Source organism: Colius striatus, chromosome 1 (genome assembly GCF_028858725.1).
Source record: "Colius striatus isolate bColStr4 chromosome 1, bColStr4.1.hap1, whole genome shotgun sequence".
In the NCBI taxonomy this organism is placed as follows: Eukaryota; Metazoa; Chordata; class Aves; order Coliiformes; family Coliidae; genus Colius; species Colius striatus.
The window spans coordinates 201262006-201285347 of NC_084759.1; the positions used below are offsets into that span (position 1 = coordinate 201262006).

At 37.7% G+C, this 23342-nt stretch overlaps 1 protein-coding gene across 8 annotated transcripts in view; it reads right to left on the bottom strand.

Moving 5' to 3' along the window:
• CELF2 (CUGBP Elav-like family member 2) overlaps positions 1 to 23342 on the bottom strand; it is a 370482-nt gene that overhangs the window by 170259 nt on the left and 176881 nt on the right. The window contains exon 1 of one of the 8 annotated variants that reach the window (XM_062020152.1): positions 4074 to 4084. The exons of the other annotated variants lie outside the window; for them this stretch is intronic. The gene's annotated coding sequence lies outside the window, so the exon portion shown is untranslated. Of the gene's footprint in view, positions 1 to 4073; positions 4085 to 23342 lie in introns of those variants that run through there. 8 annotated transcript variants of the gene reach the window in all.

Genomic DNA, 23342 nt, shown 5'->3' on the forward strand with positions numbered 1-23342 from the left:
ATTATTTAAAGTTTCAGTGTATGACGTTAGAACTACAATTTTAATACAAAAGCGATGTCTCCCAGGGGAAATTGTTCTACCCCAAAATGTTTCATCAATTATTGCGTTGCTCCGTCATTATCCAAATTGTCAAAGCAATTTCATTATAAATCCCACATAAAGTAGCACTAAGGGGTAATGGCAAAATGGCTTTGGTCCCTGTAGGACTATCTCAAGAAAAATAATTTCAGGCAAAGAGGAAATAATGCTTTGTTCTTGTGCTGTGGGAGGGAAGTTTCTCTTTCTTGGCTACGGCTCTACCACAGAAAACAAACCACACAAATGGGGACTGCTTAACTCCGGGAAAACAGCATGCGATGCATAAGTGAGTTCGTTTAGGCATCCCACTACAAGAGTTTAATGATAACAGGATTGACTGTAGCTGGATATGTAATGAGGCTTAATTTCTCAGATATAGAGAGCTCTTCAAGAGAAGAATGCAGTGGGAGGTGTGGAGGGTGAAAGAGTGCATGCCCACGGGCCTGCATGCACAGACGGGTGGGACAGAGGCGCCTGTTTGTACATAAATAACCTCTCAGTTACAGTTGGAATTTTCCTCTAGCTGTCAAAAAGTGAATATGTAGCATTACAATATACAAATAGTACGCTATCAGGCTTGCTTTCCCCAATGGGAGGTAAAAGGTATAAAATTAAGGCGTTTCCTTCACAGGAGGCAGAAGTCATGAAAATACTTTCTTTAATTTTGCAAAATTAAAATACTAATTCCACAGCATCCTTGTACATAGGTCAAGAGGACAAAACATACAGAACTTGAATTCTGTAGGGCAGAAAAAGAGGCAGAGTAAAAAGGAAATATAAAAATAGAGGGGAAAAAAGCACTCTGCAAAACATGACATATCCACTCATAACTATACTCTGCACCAGATAATATAATCCCTAGATGGCAAACAGTTCAGAAGAAACTGAAAAGACTTTGTATATTCATTGTTTGTATATTTGTATACTCTGTATTTGTATATTTTTTAATATTCTAACTCACTATATTCTAAAGACAATAAGTTTGAACTCACAGCCACAAAGACAGTCAGTGAAGGGGTTGGGTCACCAATTGGGGAAATCTTTGTTCTATTTCTGTCTCTTTTAGAAGGAAAATTACTTCACTTCCCTGTGGCATGACAGAAGATTCTGAAAAATGACTACAGAACTGCATAAGGGAATTTTTGAGGCTTACTTAACATTTAATAAAGGTTCTGAGATTCTGGTGTGAATAGCATCACAATAGCAACTAGCATTATTAAAACTAAAGAACAATTTTTATACGGCTGAATTATGACCTTCATGCAACTATAGTTTATTCCAAAGATATCTACTGCCATGTTTACAAGTTACTCAACCTCACTCCTTTAAAATGTAAGATTTTATTAAAATGCACTAATTAAATTTGTCACATTTTAGGTCATTATTACCAATTATATATAAAAATTCATTTTATGGCAATGTTCCATGCTGCAGAAAGCCTTAAGGTAAAATGAAATTTTAAATGACTGGATCGATGAACACTAGATTCTTAAAACGTGTTCTGCAGTTCTGAAATCTCTCTGCCTTACCAATTCAGTCTCTTTCCTTTCTCTGTATTCGTATCCTATGATAGAGACACAAGATTTAAACATAAGATTAGGGACAGCACTGTATTCTAGATATAAAATACAGCCTCATCAATGGTCAACATCAGTGGTATACATCAGTAACAGGCCATCTTATCAGCTAGTACTACATAAATAGCAAAAATTAAATGTGTAAATGGATTAGTTATAAAAATTAGTCTGTTTTTTTTTTTCCCTTCCCCTAAAAAAACCCTTAATATGGAGAGCAGGAAAACTCATCTGATTTGAAAAGGAAACTCTTACATTTTCTTTTCTATCCTGTTGCACATCTTTAGATGTCAGTAGTGGAAACATCAATGTATTGGTTATATTGTCCTTTGGTCCATTGTTTCTGCCAAAGACAGTGCCACACCAATCACGAGAAGTATACAAAAGCTCCCATGGTGTTAAAGGCAACGTGGCTGCCACCTTCAAGAGGACTTACTGAAACTTTTCTCTCTTTCACCCAAGGAAGACAGACATTTAATTTTGCCAGAGCTCTAGATGAGAAAAAAAAGACTAAAGCCCTTCTTTACCCTAGTGCTTTATAGTACAAATTCCATGTACTCTTCCTGTTGATAAAGAGAGACTAAGTATGAGACTAAACCCCAGATCCAACTTTTTTTTGTGGACTAGGGCATCAGAACCACATTCAACACTTTGCAAACCAGCTTCAGTTCAGATCCTAGGTTTTTTGAGCCATTAAGACTTTTCCTTGCTGCCCTCAAGACCTTGGTAGCCATTATAGTAGGCTCTGCCATAAAGAGAAATAAATTTTAAAAAGGCACACATTGTAACTGTAGGTTCCATAAATGGGGAGCATATTCTTTGTCAGTGATTGAGGGTTACCATAGACTCGGTACTACACTATCAGCTTGTCCATGCCAAACCACCGTGACTTCTATGTAGCTACGGAGGCATTAGCAAATCTCTCAAAAAGGTCCTATATCCATTGCTTTGGGGAGTTGAAAGCACCAGCCACTGGTAATCTCCATTGTTTACAGCAGTCAACGGGAACACTGATTGACTAGAGTTCAAATATGCGATCCAATGAGGAAGAGTGAGGAAAAGATAATTTGTGTCTAACTAGTGGACCATGTTCATCAAGATATTTCATCTCATCCCTAAAAGCACAATTTTAAACGAAAAAGTAACACATGCATTAAAATTAGATACCAAGTAGTATATGGCAGGTCACTAAACAGGAGTGGATTGCAGTGAACCAGGGAAAGAAAGGAAAGTTTTATTGATATTTTGTAGTCTAACGTGACTGTCATTATTGATGAGATTAACTCTCTCAGTTGAACAGCAGCAGCAAAAGGGACAGTTGATATTCTGTTTACTGTCAGCATCCCATCTGTACTTATACGAAATGGTTGTTTTGCCAATCTTTTTTTTTTCTGCTGGAAAAAAAATATTTTTAAGAACTAAGAAACAATACTTTAAAAGGAAAAAATTCATTTCTGACAGTGGCAAGGACAGGTCTCTCATCGGTGATCAGAAAAAGGACATTACAAAGGTCTAGATATTTATATCACATGACACAAAGCACTTTTATACAGATATGATCAATTTGAGTTACTTCATTGCACAGTTAAGGTGATGGCATATGCTATAATTTTTCCTGAAGAGCAGAAAAGATACTTACATTTTGGCCTGTGAAATATGCTATCACCAAGCCGGTTGGAAGGAACTGTATTCAATTTCTACAACCACATTTTCATGAGCCTGCATTTCATGCACCCTAAGCAAAGGGTGAACACATTGCATTTGAGGGATTTTGCTTCTATGGTTACAGGTTTTCAAGCTTGTTGAAAGGAAGCCCACAATGCTGGTGTTAACTTTTGGTCAAGGGGGAGGGTCACTGAATTTATCAAATACCTTTTTTAAAGTAAATAAGTTTAAAAATCTACTCTCATATCTAAGAGTCCTGGAATGTGGAGAATATACTCTATAAATACACTTCTAAAGGAAAACAGAAATCCCTTTAATTAGTTCTTAACTTGCTTTTTGAGTAACACATATGCAGGGGTTTAAATTGTATTTTCTCTTATTGTTAGCACTTGTGAACTCTTGTGGTTCATTGACTGAGCCTCATTACCCCTGGAGATTGTTTGTTCATCTATTTGTCAGAATTTAATTATTGGAGCACAACCACTGATATGAGGACATTCATGCAAAAGCCTAATATTTTTCTCTACTCCATCTACTGTAGGTAGCTTTATTTCCTCTCTAGAAAATTGCTCCTAATCAGCCTGTCACTATGCAGAAGAATAAATTTCACAAGCCAAGAAGGGGTCTATCAGATACACAAATAGTGTTCTGCAGCCTTCTCTGAAAATCCACTTTCTCAACCAAATGGATGAAAAACTCAGTACCTCCTGATCTTCTTATTCAGAAGTAGAAAGGCAATGGTTCTATTGCACTCACCGATTACAAATTCTTTTCCAGCTGCATCACTGAAGCAGAAACTCCCTGAAAAATGTAAAGCAACACTATAGGTGTCAGAAAGGAATTGCAAGCCAACTTCTTGGAGGCAGAAGCAGTTTGTAACATCGCCCACTTGCTCTTCATCAGTAATCTCTGCCCTTAGGCCCCAAAGAACTCTCTTCACAAATTTAGGCCCCATATCTCTACAACTGCAACAATGACTCTTGACTATACCTCTGAATGACACACAGCTATCTGTATACTCAAACAACCAAGAAATCAAGGGCTCATAGCTTCACCTTTTTTCACCTGGCAGAAAGCCACAGGCTCATGTTTCACCTAGCTGTCATGCATCTTGAGTAAATAACTTGTAAATAGTTCTCAAAAATGAGCTCAAAATATGAACACCATTCAACTAATGTAATGTCTTTAAGGCCTGAATTTCCAGAGTTTACACAAAATATAGTTGTTTTTTTTTCAAATACCTTGAAAAACTTTCTTCGTAACAATGCAATAAAAAAAAAAGATTAACTTTTTCCTTTAAACATTATCAAGTAGCAAAACTCACTAAGAAACCAATAGAAAATGAATGATATTTCAGCACGACAAACCCATTCTTTAGCCACAATTCTAACTGTCCTCTAGATAGAAAAATGCTTTTTTACCACTGGGCAACACACATTCAAGCTTAATATAGGAAACTCAGAGCCAGTATTAACACATGTCAACAGGATGAAGTGAACCTTTTGGTATCCCGAGACAGTATTGTTTATTCTTTACTTTCTTTAGTATTTAATGCAGAAACATATATCCCAAACTGAATCCAAACCAGTGTCTTGCCCCTCTTTTACAACACCCATAAATGAGAATGGTCTCCTAGCATTACTGTTTTAATGGCACCATTTAGCAGCATTCAAGGATGCAGAGCAGGACTCAAGAGGCTGAGAATCCTATTTGAATGCATAATAAAAAAGCATCTGAAGTTTTACTTTTTTTAGGTTTATTAAATTGTTTATGGCTATTTCAATAGTAGCTGTTAAATTAATCACCCCAGAAAAAAAAAATATTATATAAAAGGAAACACTGGCTATTATCACAACTTTAATATGAGTCTAATAATAATGCTATGCTTTATTTTAAAAGCTCTGATTCTTCAAGTCCTATTTATATGGGTATCTTGGCTTTCATTTTCATACAAAAGCCTGTTGAATAAAGCTGGGAGTGACATGAATCGTTAAGGTTCAGATATCAATAGGTAACTAAAAAGGATGCAACTATTTTTAAAAATTCACACTTGTTAAGCTGCTGAAAATGTTGCAAAGGCTGATTCATGAATTTCTGAGTGGCTACACTGACATCCCCACTTCAAAGCTTTCTTTTGCCATATATCTAGACTACAAAAATTAATTTCCTGGATCTTCTGAGTCATTTCATTTAACAATTTCAGAAGACAAACAATACAGACAGCCCTTCCACTGCCCACTGCAGCGAGTAAAATTGTGCAGATAAACAAAACAATTATCAGGGCATGCAGGAGGGAGAGATTCAAAGAGCTGCCTTTACTAGTTTGTTAAAAACACAATCAAATTAATGACCGAGTAGCTGACTGCACTACCTGGTCTCATTGGCCATTTGTGAAGACATGGATGCAATGTTACCCTCTATTATCCTCTGCAAGCCACTGGGCTGATGAATCTCCTTCTCTTGGTGTGGAATGAATGAGAGAGTAAAAGGGCTGGGGATGTCTCAGGGTTATCTTGGGTTTATCTTCGAACACAAAGTCAGATCCACAAAGACTCATTGCAGTAACACACAGATACATCCATTTAACTCTTAAGAATTGTTACTGGTTTCACTTTTTTTCCCCCCCCCCCAGGGCTCATTTGTTTTTTTAGTAATTCAACCCACACATTTGTGTTTCTTCCAAAACAAAATGATATAAACTGGAAACATTTTTTAAAATTCTCATCCACAGCTAATTACTTATGTTGAGGATTAACATTCTGTGGCACTTCAGCTTTAGTTCCTTTCCTTAATTAATGTCATATTTGCAAAGATCTGTAAAAACACTGTTTAGGTAAATTATGTACCTTCATTAACTATTTAAAGCCCAAGTTTGGGGTTTTATTATAAGTATTTGGAATGCCTCTTGCAGTTCCTACAAATAACCTTTAAAGCCTCAAGGGATCTCTGTAGGTGCTTAACAAAACTGTCAAAATTTCATTAACTGTTAGGACAAAAGGTGCTTGTGTCAGGCATCTTGAGAGCACTTAAAAATGCATACGTGCATATATTTCTAAATATTTCTGTGTGAAAAATTTGATCCTTGCATGCAAAGAAAAAAACTTCTGTTGTGCTACACAGTAATGACATTTAAGTTGCACCACGCAGCAACAACATCTAAGCTGTTATTAATAGAACTGTGTGGCTAAGGGTAGTTTCCTTGCTCTGGGCAGGCAGACAAACCATCTCTGATATTCTTTTCCTGTACCACAGAGCACAGCCCACAAACTAAGACATCTTTTCTGGGCATCTTTTTGTAAACTATGCAGCACAGAGCAGTATATTTAGTGACAGAGGATTTTCTAAAAGCTGAGGCATAAAGACATTGCTATCGCAATGGAGCAAGATGTATTTTTGAAGAATATCTACCTACTCACGGCCCTAGGGTGGGCTTGGCTGTTACAGTTTTAGCACATGACAGTGAGCCAGATAAACCACAGGAAACCCTCAGTATTTGTCCTGGCTTGTTCAAGTTAAAATAGATGTCAACGTTTCAGTAAATACTTTTATTGAAGGGGTTAAAAACTCATATAACTATGGTCCCATCAAAGCTAAATCAAGTCATTAAATTTCCACTTCCTTGGGATCCCATCTTTTTTTAGCCCTGTTTCTTCTAGAAATGCAGACAGCGCTGCTTCAGTAGGATGGAGGCCATGAGCCCCAGTCAGGGAAGATGCTGGTTTTGAAGGCTGTGATGATAATCGGCTGCATTTGGGTCACAGGGCTGGAAAGCAACCACAGGCCTGTGATGGACATGAGAGCATTGCAAACCCGAGTGATGTGTTGCGTGGGCTGTGCGCTCAACTGTGGATGCCACGCTGTACAACAGGTTTCTTTCATTTTTGAAGTTTTCAGGAAGAAAAGCTGTGTACACTCCCCATCTCTGCCTGGGACAGGGGGGACACACAGACAGTACAAGTGACACTAGACAGGCCCCACTGCCTCCTCAAAATTCTGCCTCCTTGTAATGGCAAACAAAAGTCTGTTACTGCTTGGCAAAGAAATAAATATTTTAAAGACAAAATTTTAGGGCCAAATTCTTAGTTGAGATAGACTGCAACTCTGAGAATAAACCCACTTAACTTCCTACACTACCACCAAAGGCAAGGAGACCACCATGAAATTAAAGAACACCATAGTCCATCTTTTATAGACTAGAAATATCTTTTATGATCATCTGTAAAGTAAGCATCACAGCAGGATGGCTTGGGAAACAAGTTATGCACATCTATTGTCTTCCCCTCTAGCCTGATGCACCTCCACTTTGTTCATCTGAGACTACCACCACAGCAGTGGGTTTCTGAGGGGCAGCTCAAGTATCACTGCCAATGTGCTAATTGTGGTAATTCTGATCAGGAAAGAAGCATCTCTGCTTCCTGAGAGTGCTCTGTTATCCATGCTGGTCCTTGCGTCTGTAAATACCCATCTGCTCTTCCCAACTAACTGGTTAAGCCAGTCAACATCAGGGGAATGCAACTAGTTTCCCCTTCCATGCCACAACATCGTATTCTAACTGTACATCAGCCTTCATTCTGCAGCAAGTGTGCCTTGTATGTCACGGAGTATAAATTGCAAAAGAGTCCTGTGGAAATTGCAGAAAGCAACAAAACCAAATCTTCTGAGGAAAAAGACTAATTACATGCATATATTTAGGATTGGGTCCTACGCAGTATAAACTGTAGCTAAAAAGGAAAGAAAAAATAGTGAAAATATTAATTAATATAAGCATGCATAATTAAGAACAACCACATTGTCATAATTTTCAACCTTTGTAATATGTGGAAAACATTCTGTAAAGAATGGGACAATTAAACACATCATATGCAATCTTAAATGCTTTCCTTAACAGAAACAAAAGAATAGTAATTAAATTGAAAACTGTTTTAAAAGAAAGCAGAGCTTGTGTTTGACCCATGAAAACAGGTAGGCCTGCCTGTTAAAGAGAACTGAATGAGAAAAAAGATAACTACAGGAATAAGGGATAGGTACAATGAATAGCTTGAAAGATTAAAACCAGACTGAATTCAGTTATTACTTTTGCAGAAATATCAAAGTATAATTATGCTGTTTTCACATATCATTATTTGACTTTCTGTAGAATTAAAACACAATTAATAAATAAAGAGTATTCAGTTAAAACAGAAGCATGGGGAACCTTTCTACAACTGCAGCTAAATTATCGCAGTGCTTTCTCCACCCTCATATATCATTTCTATCTTGACTATGTTAACTTTGAGTTACACATAAAGAATTGCATTATTATCAGTCATATTATAAAAGCAGACTCTGTAAAAACATGTTAGATCAGTCTTGCAGATACATATAAGATAGGCTGCAAAAATTCAAGTGCAGGATACAGAATAGCATGAAGCACTCTCCACAAAACATTTTCCTCTTGATCGCCATTTAATTATAGCATTTACTTGGTTCCCTTTCCAATTTCTTTTTTACGTCTCTTCCACTAAAGCTCTCAGTGCAACACATGGATGTAATGGTTTTACTAGTACATTAATTAGGTTGGGACCATTTCTAAGACAAGTAGTCAGCACACCAAGGGACAGCCTCATCACACTGAGGAAGAAACATTCACCTGCTACAGGAAGCTGACACCATAGCATTAGAAATTATGAAAAGCAATCATTATGATCATCTGCTTATGTCTTCCCCTTCCACCAGAAAGAGCAAACTGCTGAGCAAGACATTTACAAATTAAAAAAAGCCCAAACCTTAAAGCTTTTAAATAAAAAAAAAAAAATCAAATTTACTACAGTCACTTGAACCATAGACAGACCAAAGGCATCTTCCAGTAACTGTAACTTCTTTTCTTTAAAAACACTGGGAGATCTGTCTGAGAACTGTAAATATACTTTGTTTCTTAAAATGACTCACTGAGAGGAGGGAAAAATGAAAAAAAAAAAAAAATAACAACCACAAAGCAACAGGAGGAAAAGAGAAAAAAGTTAAACCAACTCTACCTAAACTCCTTGCAAATCTCTAAATACATTTTCTTCTGCTTATTGGTTCTACTTTCAAAAATCCCATTCTACTTTCTGCGTTACAATAATACCCTCATCTTGCCATTAATATTGTGTTCAGTGAAATGCTAATATTTTTCAGTTCACTGTCAGAGAGAACTAAATCTACAGCAAGCTAATCTGCCATAAAGTCATGTTTTATACACATGACTACAAATTGAGTTTTACACTCCATGGAAAGCAATCTTCCATCTTTAAGAGTATCATGAGATACAGAATTAGATCTATTTTTCTGGCATTACTAAATCAAAAGATGAAATATAATTTGACGTGCAAATGATATTGTAAACCCAAGGCAATGAAGCACTAAGAATGTTTTTAGTACTAAACTTACTTGTTTGCTCAGTATTAAGAGTCTTTTTGAGAAAATTAGTCTCTATTTATAAAGGAAACAGCATTACATAAACTTTTTTTTCCTGTAACACAGGATCTAGTCTAGATATTGAGAGTCCGTATGAATTTATTTCTCAATTGGGCATCTGACTTTAAACATGTGTTTCTCATCTTTTAAGCTCCAAAGATGTGAGCACTGGTAGTCTATCACAGCTACAACTTCTCTTTCATGTACTCAGAGCGATGGTTTTTTAATCTGGATGTCACTTAGAGTTCCTTTCACTTGTCCATTTTTCAAACAACTTAAAAAAATAAAACAGTTAATGTATTTTTTTGTTTAGACTGGAATAGCTTTTTGGTCACTTGATCTCAGGGAAGTAAGTAGGGGAATGTTGGTAGAAGTGCTTCTAGAGAAGCTTTTTCAGGTAAAAGGAGATACCACTGCAAGGATTGTTAAGTGCTGCCTCTTCAAAATACTAGATGTTATCCTGGAAGATGGAACAACTCCTCCAGCACCGACCTGGCTACTTATTTACTTGTACTTATAGTGCCATGTTATCAAGCCCTGGAAGGGGACTAGTTTCTCATTGTAACCCTTTGCATACTTAAAACACTAAATGTCTTAATACAGTGCTGGCTTCTCTCTCTCCATCATCAGTTAGAGTTGCAAAGGTGTCCAGATATTCACGTTCTGGCCTTGCTTAACTCTATTCTTTGCCAGTTTAAGCCCAATAACCCCAGTTTAAACCAGAAGGGTCGGTATGCCCAGTTGTACCACTATAGCAGCATAAAAAAAAAAAAACAGGGAAAAAAAAAAAAAACCTAATACCTTTTCAAGATGCAAAAAAGACAAGAGTACCAGAGTCAGACTGTTCAAGCAAGACCAAAGTTGTCCTTCAGGACTTATTTTGTCAAGAGTTACTAAAAACCCACTTTGTGATTATGCACTTGCAACACAGATGAGGGGCAAGTTACAGCAGAGCCACCTTCTACTCTATTGTGTTGGTCTTCTTGTATGTTGCTGTACTCTTCCATACTTCCAGAAGCAGCATCCACACTTGGAGAGCATCTACAGGTGAAGTGACAGAGACCACTGGCACTCTGGGGATGTCTACAGGTTAACTGCATGTTAACACCCCAGTGCAGAAAGGCTCTTCCTTACCTGTCCTCCTCTTCTTCCAGCTTCCTTCTAATAAAACACATATTTGAAAAGTAGCATTAACCTGTAACTTGCTGCACTGGGTAAATGCCAAAAGTGGATATTGTTGCTACTCTGCAGTTTATTAAAGAGAGAAGTGCCAGATAAGTAACCAAGTTCATGAGGCTGAGCTGAAACTAGCTAGAGGTAGAAAAATCAACAAGCGAGTAAAATATTAAAATACATGCTAATCCATTTAAGAACATATTATGTTTTCACTTGCTCAACGTCCTTCTGTTGGATGTCAACTAGTGTCAATCATTACCTGATTAGATGACTTTTTGCATTAAATTCTAAAAAAAACAACCTCTACATTTTGATTATTTCCCCCAACAAAAGATGAGGATACTCCCATTGCTGCAGGTGATTGCAAGTGGTGTCATCTAAAGATGGATACAAGCACGAAAAACAGGAAGTAACCAGTTGAATCACAATCTGAACTGCAAAACTCAAGGTGCTCTCCAGCACTGACTCCTGGGTCCTTGGAGGAAGCAGCCATGCAGAGCAGTGCAAGGAGGATGATTCTGAGTGACTGTACGTGTCTTGATATCCATTGACAGGCTAATTTTCGGTTAGAATAGAAAATTATGGCCAATGCCAGTCACTATACTTAGTTCTACTGCACATATTAACACTGATGGAATTATATCATGTGGCAATCAGATCACCAAGTGCATTCACAGGAACACTTTATAGCAGACTAAGAATAAACAGTTCTTTGATGTTTATATAATGTATTTCTTTAAGAACAAGTAAATTCATTCTTCCATTAAGAGTAGCAACTTGAAATAATTCCATTTACACAGATGGTGGAAGACTATCAATACAATTTTATACAGGGAGTAACTGAGGCCAGGAGAGATTAAGGGAATTAATTGAACTTTTCTCAGACAGCTAAGAGTACAACTTATTGGTCCTGATTCCAAAACTGTGCTTCAAACTACCACACTCTGCTGATATCAAAGAAAAATTCAACAAAAAATGCACTACTCTATGACACTGCCTTAGAGAGTTCTTTGCAGAGGTCTGAAGTAAAATGGGTCTAAACAGAATAGACAAATCTACAAGATCCTGTGTCAAAACTTATAAAATGGTGCACTTTTTTTTCCCCCATTTTAAGACTTCTAGGAGGTGAGACTCATTCCTCACTGCTGTACCAAAAGGTATTTTGTCATTGGATATGGTTAATGTGTATATATTTAGGAACACAGACACAACAGGCAATGCAAGCTTAGAATATAGTAGATAGTATTTTCAGATATGTATTTCATTCAAATGCAATAGAATTAAAGAAGCAAGTGATGTACACAGCAGAATTTGGAAAAATAAATGGATATAAACATCATGTTGTTCTCTTTCCTATTACATTTTAGGGAAAATCTTGAGTAGTTGTTACAAAGCATGTAGATAGTGAACAAGAAGAGGAAACCCTCCCCAAAGCTGTTCAGTTGTCACTCCTTAAATCCTTTCCACACACACAAAACTGCCATTTTTGTGCCCCAGGTGACAGAACCAAATGCTGGGGTTTTTAGAGCATTTGGACACATAGAGGGAGGGAGAAGAAAGGTTGTAAAATGGGGATGCAGGCAAAGATGAGTGCAATCTAACCTCATGCTTTATAGTGTATAAGAGAAAGGCTCAGCTGTGAACACAGCTTTACACTTCTGAAACTTCAATTAGTAGAACTTACTCTTAAGTATTGGGTTAAGGTCACTACAATTACAAAGATCTAAAAGGTACCGGTCTACTTTTACAGAAAAAAAAAGTTCTTTTATTTACCTCCTCACTCCTCTTGCCTACCCTTTTTAATATAGATTGCATTAAAACCAGAAGACTAATTCTTTTTTAAAGTTAATATGTCTCCTATATTTTCTTTTCTTTGCACAATCAAGAGAACTGTGGTATTTTTGAGTTGAAGCACAGCCTGCAGTCCATTATTGATTACTAGCACTACAGCACCTCTCTTCTTGCCAAGAGGATCATACAGAATCATACTCTAAATATGATGTTTTTCACAGATCTCATATGCTTCACTGGCATATTTAAGTTGTAGTTGAGGAAATCTGATAAACAGGTAATGACCACATCAGAGCAGAAGTATGTTTTTCTTTCATAATTTTGTTGTTCTTCAAAGGAAAGTTTTGGGAAGAGTACAAGAAAAAGAAGAAATCTGTACTATAAATTATAAATACTAAATTGTTTCGAATTCAGGCTATTTCTCAGCTGTTCCTATTTCCCCCTGTCTACATTCCTTAAAGAGTATGCATGAAGGCTGCAGCTGCAGACTCCTTTATCTTCCTGGTCTAAACTCTTCAGGAAGAAAATCCCATCCACTTCAGGCTATAAATAAATGAATTCCTTGATTCAAATAGAGACATCATGGCAGGGGGTGGGAGTGGGGTGGTAGCAGATGAGGGACGTGACAGTCCCAAAACCCAGAAAAGATGTCACTTTCTTTTCACAACAGTCTGCCCCATTTTTTTTTCAGTCCAGTTCATTGTTATTCATACCCATCCTTTTTCTATAAATATTTGTCTTGCATTTGTCAAGACTTATATTTAAAAAATGAAATTCTATTTGGGGTTTTACAGTACGGGAGGCTATTATATATACATTATCCTTATGTGCATGATTGGGGAGAATAGATGATTTGTGAAGTTATCTATTATGGGGAATAATCAAGATTAATGAGCCCTATGGCACTTGCTGAATGCCTCCAGAGATTTATTACTCAGGTTGTTCGTTTTTCTTGTTATGTTGGTGCTGTCAAGAGTCCTATAACAAATGCAAACACAGACGTGTATTAATTGCAAATGTGGAACAAGGCTGTGATGTTGCTAAATACTTACACCTCTGCCTTTCGTAAAGCATCTTCACTGGCTGTAAGATTCTTTATCTTCCAGGTTTCTAATGAACTTTCTATTTTGGTATGTAATGCAATTTAAAAAAAGAAAATCTTAAAACCATTAAGTCAGAGGGGAATAAATAAGGAAAGTAATTATGTGTCCATCTTACTTATAGTAATCTAAACTCTGGGCAGAACTGAGTGAGAAAGCAATGGGCTTTTCCTGAAAGTCTGTACAGCCAACCCTGGAGGACCCATTTTTATCGTAAGTACATTCCAAAACAAGATTTTGAAACCTCCAGTAATTGTGGCATAAAATAACTTTCTTAAGAAACACATGAGCTGTATTTTACTTCCAAATCTGTCTGAAGATGTCGTTGTAACATACCTCTCTCAAGATGCTATTATTGCTTTCATGCACTGACATTCCTGGTTTCCCATGGAGGTGTCATCTGCCAGAAATCTCTGTAGTATCAACAGGCAGTCACTGTGGCCTCTGAGCTTATTATTTGCTAAAAGCTCAATATGTTCTGGGAAGTTTAGGTAGCTGCACTTCTTTGAATGTAAAGATGTTCAAGAGCAGCTCCTCAATTATATTAAGCATTCTTTTTCCTATATCACATCTCTTCATCAATGCCTGTGAGCTGAACACCAATCAGGAGTTGCCATGCTTAAAAGACACCATTCATCCTGGATGGACAAAATTCAATTGTTTCAAAAATTTTAAAACCATGAAGGACCAATGTTACCTGAAATATTCCCTGCACTAAATTAAGTTCAAGCACTGCAACACTGACCTACATTAATGACAAACTACTTCATGAATGCTAATGAAATAACAGTATGTGTATCTGAGTGTCACAATGTCTGTAGCTTTATTCTTGGAGGAAGCAGCTGCTCTGCCAGTTTTCTTCCTCACTGATCCACTGATGTGGACAGACACCTTATCCCTTCCAACCTTTTCATAGGATCGGCAGAAGGGCAAGCTCCCAACTGCAGACATTCACAGGTCTCTCCTTTGCTCTCTGGTATGAGTTCAAATCAGAAGGTGTAGAGTTTTCATGTTTACACATTCATAATAACCCCCCCCTCCATTTCTACCTCCTAGACAGATGGTTTTCTGATTCACTATGCTGGCATAAACACAGAATGTGTGGGATGAGGCTAATAGCTTAGTACTATTAATATACAAGAGGGTATAATAATGTAGCAGCATTGATGTCATGCAAATATGCCTAGCTCTTCCCTCTCAAAATAGCACAGTATGTGATGACCTGTAAGGACCCACCAAATTCTTCCCTGCTGGAAAAGAAATCCAATCAAAGTGTTTTAAGACAACATGTAGGTGCAACTTCAGGTTTGAAAGTCACTATGTTACACTTTGAAAACATCTGAGAGTGCCTAAAGGGAAACACTACTATTTTGTTTATTTGCACTTATATATTTTGTATGGGCTACTGTAGAAGTCATGCTACTAAGGTTAGGTTGACACTTAGGTTGGTTATTTAAAGCTCTTCATATGCTTTTACATAGCTAGTGCTGAAGCTTAAATAGGTTTTTTAAAACAAAAGATTTAATCCTCTTTCTTAGCTATAAGTTAAAACACATCATAGTCTAGCTGCTAAGCACTGCTCAAGGAACAGAAGCCCCCTGTCTCTCTCCTGGAAAATAATTTACTATAAAAACTCAAATCCTCCCATTTTTTATTCCCCACTCCTTGCTTTTATGACTCTCTAAATTCAGAAGACAAATGTTTTCTTGTCTCTGCTTTTGTGAAATCTGCAAGTATGCTTTAGAGCCACTGCATGTAGCATTAGCAATAGTAACAAACACCCCAAAGGAAGAAATGTAGCAAGGCCTTTCAAAGGACTGGAAATGATCTTCTTTTTATTAAGTAAGTACATGCACTTGTTTTTCGTCTGATCAGAAATAAAATGCAGCAGAAGTTTGTTTCATTTATGTCTGCAGCTAGTATCTAAGAATATTTGCTATGTTGGGAGAACTGGGTTGTGTACGACATAGAAATACAAATTAGAGACACATCTCTGACTCTTAATCCGCTTTTTTTTTTACTCTCTTAACATTATGGAAAAAATGCATAAACCTGGAGATAAACAAGGAATCAACAGCATAGTCCAAATGGTTTAAAAAAAAAAAATCAGCTCAAGTAGATGTGTATTTATTGGCAGACTTTAAAAAAAAAGAAAACATGTTATTAAATAGCTAGAGAACATTGATGCAATTCTTTGCCGTTGGGTGCTGCTCTGCCTTACAATGAAACAAGTTTTTGTATACTTGTTACCCAGACTGATAGGCACTGTCTGAACAACAATTTCCCCATTTCCTTAAGTGTTAACCATTTGTAGCTGTAATTTGTATAACTTCAGGCAGTAAATTAACATGAGACAGCTATTGGAGAGAAAATTCAGACATATGCAAAAACTGAGACAACCGTTCTTTTTTGCATAAGTTAAGTGTTGGTAATCGAGGGCGAAAACCTATTATACCTGTTTAGGGAACATGGCGCAGAACAAGTCTTACTGTATCTATTAGCAGATTGCCAATGAAGTATGGATATCTAAAAGGCTAAAGCTATGGTATGCCACTTAAGGCATGAGACAGGCAAGATGTCATGCTATGCACTCTCAATTCCTCAAGTCAAAGACTAACAGGACAGCCAGAATCCCTTAAATTCACACCCATGGCCAACCAGCAGACACGATATCCTTAAAACACTTGCTTCCAAAGTCTTCTCAAAGAGTCAACAACTCCAAATTAACCTTCATGGGTAAAATAGTAAAGGAATATCTCCCCGTTTAAGAGCTTGTCCTTGTCTTCTCAATAGCCTCCCATAAGTATGTGAAGGTTCCTCTGAAGCCTTCTCCTCCTCAGGCTGAACAAGACTGGGCCCCTTGCATGAGATAATGGTTTCAACAGCAAGCAACACGTATAAGAGTTTCTTACTGGACAGAAGGAAACAATATTTCCGCCATGAGAACAGGAAACCATTGGAAGAGGTTGCCCAAAACAACTATGCAATCTCCATCCTGGGAGGTTTCAAAGACCCAACTGTATCAAGACATGAGCAACCTGGTGTGACCTCACAGCTGACCCAGCTCTAATCAGGAGACTGGTGATCTCCTGAGGGAATTTCCAACCTGAGCTATCACGTGATCCTATTACTACAAGCAGTAGGACAATTTAGTAATACTTTACAAAAATAAGAAGTGGCAACCAAAAGCCATCATATCCAAAGGGATGAAAGTGAAAGAAAAACCCCATAACTGAATGCTAGAAGCGTAGTTTGGAACCACTTCTCCCTCAATTTGAGAGACTGAGACTAAATTACAAACAACCCGAGACAAAAGCTACTAACTTGTAGCTGTTGGCCAGTTTGATTCCAAAGGTTTATCTCCACATTTTAAGCATCTTAAAAATCAGAAAAGATGGTCAGACACCACGAGATTATCTCTTTAATCATGCCCTTCTGAAGTCCAAGAACCATCAGTGAACAGCTCAAGCTTACCGTCTCCAAACTATACAAGTCAATAGAGTAAAAAAGAAATACTTTTTTTATATCTTCTATAGGATTTTCCCAAAATCTAATCACTGTGATAGTTACAAAGATTGAGAGTATCTTAAAACTTTCACTACAATTCAAATTGTATGATAGGGCCCCATAGTTGGCAAGAAAAATGTAAGACGTGGCACTGGAAGCGTAAAAGATGCATATATGTCAGAAGGGAGTTATGTGTCATTCCAGAGAAAGACAAATGGATGACACAAAGATGTGGCTTATTCAGACAGGCTTCATTTCACAGAAAGCTGTGAAGTTCAGAAATTTGTAATTTGTTATAATGTTTGTAAGAACAACCAGTGGTTGATTCTGCAGGCTGGTTGGCTGCTGCTGCTGCCTACTAAAGACACATATATCTTCAACTGAAAAGCTAATGCAATTAACAAAAGTAAGCAGCTAAAGCCAAAGAGTAGCAAATAGGCAGATGCATAGGGACTATGCACAGAGCTTGCAAGTAGTCAAATCATAAAAAAAGGTCCCTCACCTTTGCTGTGTCCATTAAAATGGATATTTTCAAGACTGACTGGAAATATTTAACTGCTTTGCAAAGATAACTAACAATAACACCTAAAAATATTACTGCATGAAGAAATATGGCTCATAAGGCAACTAGTGTCAATTTATTTTCCTCTGCTATATTTTCATATTGTATATTTCCACATACATAACTGTATGTGGAAATACTATACTTTCAGGCTATATATTGGAGTTTGTTGAAACAAACAACACACTGATCAGAATACCATCTTGTCTTTTAACTTTGCCTACTTTCTCCTGGCATTTTGAACACAGAATTAGTAACGATTGTGATTCCTCTGTGAAACATACAGCACTAAAGCTCAGACTGATTTCACAGAGCTACAGAAGCCCCAGTAAGTACTGCATTAGTAACCTAGCCACTTTCTCTTCTTTCTATAGTCAATAATAAGAGACAAGGAAACCAAACAGTCCTGTCAAGGATTTTTAGGTAAACGGACTCTTTCAGGTTCTGTGAAGTGTGGAGAGCATTAACCCTATTTCATGTACTTGCCACACAAACATGCCTCTAGCGAGAGTGGCAGCATCACCCAGCCACTTCTTCCACCTAACTAAAATATGACCCAGTGTCTGCAGGATTTTCTTCACTGCCATATATTTAGATAAAAATATTATTAAATCTGTAAACACACCCCGTAAGAGACAAAGTGCTAGGTCACTAGTAGATAAAGGAATAAAAGCAGGACTCAACTCCCAGACTGCAGTTTCAAACGCCAGATCATGTATTTTTTAAATCCTCTTTAGCTTCTATATTCATCTTCATGCCAAACGGTACGGTCTGACTGACAGTGACCTTTCATGTATAGGAAGCTATACAGAGACAAATTATGGGGATAGTCATTAAATTCCTATTTTTTTTTAATTTGTGGCTGGAGTTGAGATCCCATTGTAAGTCAATTAATTAAGACTGTAAAAAAAAGAATGAAAATCTGACTACTTACTGAAAATCAGGTCTTTCTTCCGCTTGTTTGGAATGCATATTTTCCTATCCTTGGCCACTAGTGTAAGGTAGTGAACATAATTCTAAATTTTCCCAACAAAATCTATGATTTCTGTCACAAATGTGACAAAAGATATTTCTTCTTTCTTTCAGGTCGTTCGATAGGCTAAAGAAGAAAAACTCTTAGAAAAGGCCTGCCTACTACTGAAGAAGGAAAAAACAAACTGGGGGCAATCCAAAGAAAAAGAGAGTGTTGTGAAAGTGCTGCAGGGTCTTTAAAGGGCAGTTGAAGACTTGGAGCAAGAGCTTTGATCCTGGTGCACACAGGTCAGTCAGCACTTTCAAAACTCAGCAAAACTATTTTGGGGGAGATGAAATAACTGTACAACGACACTGTGCAAGGCACTAGCTGTTTTGTTTCTTTAGAGAAAAAGCTGAAAAATATTTTGATCAAAGTTGTTTCCTCTTCATACGCTTGCTATAGCTGCAGAAACACAGAATGGAAGAGGAAATAGTCCTGGCTTGCTCAAACCTGCAAAACTACAAGGCTGGCTGGAAGCATTACTAAGTTTTGGTGTTTTGGGGTGCCTTTCTGTTATTTTGGTTTTCTATTTTCAAGTATCAAATACAAAAAAATCAAATACATCTATACCCACAAGCTATGCTCAGCTTGAATGCAATTCAGATAAATCCTGTAGGGTAATAACATTTGGCTCTTACCTGTCTTAGAAGTATCTCAAACCACAAAAAATACCAAACCCCAAACACCAATTCAATAATTCTCAGAGGACCCTCAGGGCTTTTACCACTATCCATAAGTAAACTGAGATACAGACACACCAAAAAAAGCCCTCCCTATAGCCCTGTGAAATCTGGAGGTGAAGCTGCAGCTAGGACACATCAGGCACTTCTCTCCCATTCATTATCCTGCAGGCTTCACATTGCAGATCATTTCCCAAAAAGTCATCCTCCAAAGCATAAATATTCATTGCTTATTTTCCTTTTTAGGATTGGATTCTTTGTATACAATGACAAGACAAAAGATACATTGGTGGCCTACCACACTGATCATATACTGAAGCAACACTAGAAGTATTGAGAAGTGAGACAACTGGGAGATGCAGATCTGGGATGCAGTATTCATCCCAAGGCAGAGTGGAACAGACCCAAGCTGCTGGAGGCACCAGACCTGGTTTTCAGTGCTGCATAAAGGAGGGTTATCATGGTTTTTCCCCTCATCCCATCCTTTAAAACACATGCAGTTCAATTTATTCAGCACTCCAAACTCTGTGACTTAATTCCTTTTGTCTATGGTACCCAACACAATAGGACCTCAATCCCCTGTTGAAGCCCCTTAGAGCTATCATAAAACAACAGCTTTAATCTGTTTTACCCAGTCCTAGTGAATGAAGCTTAAAGGGTATTTTTTGCCTGCTCTGCCAACTAGATACTTCATAAAGTGAAACAGAATCTCTGCTTCCTTCAGGGCACCTGCTTTCAATTACAGGAAACATACGGCACCTTCAGATTTTTCAGCTTTCAACATCTGTGCTTTGCAGGTACAATTTGTTGCATTCCAATTACTGCTAAACCTGCAGAATGGTGTTGAGCTTTTGGGGGCATGCTTGAGAAACACTAGAGATGGACAGAAAGTAATGGCATTTGCAATCGCTTTTTAATGACTGATTAACAACTGTTCTGAACCAAATCCTTTAAGTTGTTTAGAAATCTCACCTCTCTCCTCTTGGAAAGTCCATTCAGCCCCAGCTTGATTAGAAACATCCCCTCTACCCTGCAGTAGACAAACACTGACATTGCTATCCAGCCAAATACACCAGTTTCACACCTTCCCCTAAAAGATAACACTATAAATAATACCTCTAAAAGGAAACAGCCTGTTATAACGAGTTGGTCACAGCTGGTCACATGCTGGGATGAGACAGTGAAAGCTACAGGTTTAATTCTGTTTCCTGCATTTGTAGCTCATTAGGTTAAACATGTCAGTCAGGGATACACACCCAGATGCTTATACCCTCAACACCAGCTCGTTTGCCTTCTTCCAGGCTGGCAGAGCATGACATCAACCTGAGTGCCCACTCCTAGACACATGCCCAGGTGCACCAATGACAGGAATCTCGGTTTAACCATAGCAATGCTGCTTGCTGTTACTTGGGTTCCTGCTGCCAGTCTACTGGCTCCTTATTTCAGCTGTCACCATGTCATAGCTGGTGCTAGCCAAATCACATGAGCTCAAATACAGCCTGCTTACTGTTTTTACTGAATCAGCTCAGGAAAAACTTGCTGGACCTAACATGAACCAGCAGCTCTAAGATCCTATCATAAAACAGAAAGTGGTAAGGAAAATGTGGAATGTGTACACTACTATTAATTCTAATTCTAGACCTATAAGAGTAGATTTTCAGGGACAGATGGATGAGATACCTGAGGCAGAACAAAACACAGAGGAATACAGCCTGGAAGATACACTAAGCTAGTTCATTATACCTTTTAACCTGGATTCATCTCTGGACTTCAATCTCCTACAGTTTTACTTCAGGAGATCGAAGTAGTAGGACAGGATTCAGGTTCATCTTTGTGTTTCAAGCAGGCTACACCTCCTATGTTTGGTTCAAGACTTTTTCTAAGCTAATTATGTTTGCACTTGGATGTAAGTTAAGTCACAGCTCAGCCATTAACTGTGCTCTGCTATGGCATCCACCCCTCTATATTTGACTTTGCTAACTGCCTAATGTTTTGTAGTGAGTTTTTGATAAGTGCATGTTTGCAGATTTTCCTGACAGACTAATAACACCAAAGGAGGCTCCAGGAATGTTTTAAGTAAATATTATGTGTATATTTTCTCAACAGTGTCTGCCTACCAGCACCTTCAGAGCTGAATAATCTTATCTAGAACATGTTTGCATTCTGTTTGCTCTAACCAGTGTGGTCCATACTACCAAGCAAACTGTTATTTGATTTAAACATTAGGCAGAACATAATTCCAGGATACAGTCTTGCAGCTCAGAAGAGGTAGTTGTGTCTTTTTCCCTCTTGCAAAATCCTACTTGCCATCATTATATATTTCTTCATCAATCATAACGTAGAACGAGTATATACAGGCCTTTACCTAGGCCAGGAACTTCAAGGTATTTTAAGAAACTATTTGTTCTCCTGCCCTTGTCTTCTCCCTTCTCTATTGTTATTACCTATTTAGGTCTGAAATTCACAAGAGGATAGATGCCTGGAATGTAGGTCCAGCTGCAAACTATTTGAATTTGCAAGATCTTCAGAGCAAGCATCTTCTCTTACTATGTCAAGGGATGACAGAACATCAATACAGGGAAGATCCTCGAGCTTGGGGGAGAGCAGATGTTAGGCATCTTAACTTTTTCTAGTCATTTATTATATTGTCATCTTTTCGTCTGCTACCAGCAGATGGTTTAGCAGTTTGGAGTGATAGGCAAACTGAAAAGAAATTAGTAGTGCCACTGACATCACATTACATGGACAAGGACCGATTTGGGCATTATCTTCTCATCTGAAATATGAGAATTGAATTCCACACTCTGCCATAGACTTCCTGTGGACATGTCTCATTTGAGGTGTAACAATAGTATGATCTAAACTATGGCAGCTGCCTATACATACCATATATGAAATACATTTAAGCTAAGCTGGTTACTAGTAACAGCTGTGAAAGCACAGGCTCTGAAACTCATCTGCTGCAAACAAATCTCTAATCTCTTTGGCTCAGATTTATTAAATCTATGTGCACAGGATTTCCTATTTAGCCCGTGAAGAGAAATAATCATTTTAGAGGGCAATTCAGACTTCAGGTGGACTAAAATGGAGCTAGAAATGTCTTTCCATTGACTACAGAAGCATCCTAGGGCACCTGTAGATAAATACTATCTACTTGTAAAGGAGAAAAGCAGCTTTGTCATAATTTCATGAAGATGAATAGAATATATATGGCTTAGAATAATGACATCAATTATCTGCTTCACTTAGATCAACTTTCTTGTTTTCTGTTCAACTTGTCTGCTATCAGTATACCAATAAATATCTGCTCTGCAAAGGCAAAGAATTTCCTTTCTGTTTCAATAGTTTAAGGTGTTGCTAGGATCCTAAGACCAGAAAGGACATCCTGTGTCACTGAGTTTGGTCTCCAGCCAATACGGGTAAACTCAAATAATGATCTCATTCATTGTGTTAAAGCACTGTAGCTCAGTAAACGCAGTGTTGCTGGTGCCAGTAATAGGCCATGAACTTTGTGCTGAATTTGCACATCCTTAGGACTCCAGCATGTCAGGCTTGCCTACACTTGTGTTGCCCAGCTTGGAGCTTCATTTCAGCTGCTTTAGCTGCAGCAGCAATTTTCCTAATGACTAGGTGGCTATTGCCTAATTTATATTACCTTTGCTTATCTTCACATAATGATGTGGTTTAAGTATAATTTTTATACAGGCAGTAGTAACAAGTAGGTACTGTGAGTAGGATGAAATATTTATGTTCCTGGGA